Source organism: Mandrillus leucophaeus, unplaced genomic scaffold (assembly GCF_000951045.1).
Source record: "Mandrillus leucophaeus isolate KB7577 unplaced genomic scaffold, Mleu.le_1.0 Scaffold648, whole genome shotgun sequence".
NCBI lineage: Eukaryota > Metazoa > Chordata > Mammalia > Primates > Cercopithecidae > Mandrillus > Mandrillus leucophaeus.
This window is the reverse complement of record NW_012107008.1, coordinates 356,698-358,451: the sequence shown is the minus strand read 5'-3', so window position 1 is coordinate 358,451 and position 1,754 is coordinate 356,698. Positions and strand designations below refer to the sequence as shown.

At 42.0% G+C, this 1,754-nt stretch overlaps 1 pseudogene; it reads left to right on the top strand.

The window, feature by feature from the left end:
• The window catches only part of LOC105554525, a 27,011-nt pseudogene extending 26,251 nt beyond the window's left edge, over nt 1–760 (top strand).
• The last annotated feature ends 994 nt before the right edge of the window (nt 761–1,754 follow it).

Sequence of the window (1,754 nt, the reverse complement as noted above, 5' to 3'; positions counted from 1 at the left end):
AAAAAAAAAAAAAAAAGATGTAAAAACATAATAAAAATAAAAATAAAAGATGGGATCCATTTAATAGTAAAATTTCCACTCCAGGGCTTGTGGGGCCTTTGTGGGGCCAGAGCTAGCTAGTCTACAGTTGAAATCACATTCTTATGTATCTTTTTTCCCTTGCCTGATCCTACTTTTCTCCCACCTCTTCTATTGCATGCACTTCCCCAATAAATCACTGGATTTACTAGGGCTCCATGTCAAGCTCTGCCTCTAGGGAACCCAATCTAAAAACCACCACACGAGTTTTCTCTGCATTGGGAGCAGTTCTCCTGCCACAGCCCCCAAACCTCTGAAAATGTAGCCTGCTTCAAGTTCCTCTCCACCTCCTCCTTGGTGAGGAACACCTCTCAGCTGCTGAACCATCCACTATCTGCAGGGGTGCTGAAATGACCAGAGACATGGACAGATGAGAGCCTCAGCAGCTTAGCAGTCTCATGTCCCCATACCTCACTTGCCCATAGCCACAGCTTCCAAACCAGAGCCATGCCCAGGGACATCGACACAGCACCCAAGTTCACCGGGGCTGGGGCTGCCACAGTGAGGGTGGCTAACTCTGGGGCTGAGACTGCTATTGTGTTTGGGAGCCTCATTATAGTCATGCCAGGAACCCATCTCTGAAGCAACAGCTCTTCTCCTGTGCCATTCCGGGCTTTGCCCTCTTGGGGCCATGGGGCTCTTTTGCCTGATGGTAGCCTTTCTCACCCTCTTTGCCACGTGAAGGAGCCATATCCACCTCCCACAGTTCTTTCTCCCATGTCTTGTCCGCCCTATGTGTTCGTTTTCCTGTACCTCCCCAGGCAGCCTGGGGCACATGGTTGGCTCAGGGTTTGACAGAGGGAAGACAAATAAATAATCTATTAATAAGGGGAAAAAAACCACAATACTGAATTGATCTTACGGAAAATAAAATTCACTCACTACTGTTTCATAATTTACATTGTATTTTTTCCTAATAAAAATGGAAGATATTAAATATTTAAACAAGGAACAGCATACTTTCAAACCAGCACACCAGTCTAGAAGGGTGTCGTCTAGAAGAGTATATCCACCTAAATTATTTTTCAGAGTGGCGTATTCAAAGCATGACCCTCTAAATAAAGTTGATCTGCTTTTTCTGTAATCATATTTTATGATCAGTGTAACATGAATATTAAACTTGCAGCTAAGATAGCCTCACTAGGAAACTGGTTACTCCGACACAGTAGCTCTGACCATTTGAAAGTGGGCCCTATTGGCTACATCATGGGAAGATTACAGACCAAAACCCCACTCACTCTACCTAAAAAATAAGCAGTCAGCCAAACAGCTTCACCTATCCAGCTAAGGTTAATAGGGAAATTTTAATCTGCCTAAAACAAAATTGAAACCTTTGACTGTGGAAGACACTGCTTTTATTTTACTGGCAGAGTAATGAACCTTATCTAATCTACTCTTAAATCTTAATTCAGTGCTTTAAAACTACCAGAAGATTCTTCCTTATGTCTAACCCTAAATTTTTCACACAGCAATTTTGTTGTAGACTTAGGCACTAGGTAACAGACTCTATTTCTTATCTTAAATAATTTAAGTGTCTACACATTTTCTTATAGGCACTAACTTTCTAAAAACCAGTATCTCAGGCTATTCACTAACCTTTAGAGCATCTCTCTTCAAAATTAGAAGACCCAAACACATGCAATATTGCTCATCAATGTTCACAATGATGGTAGAGA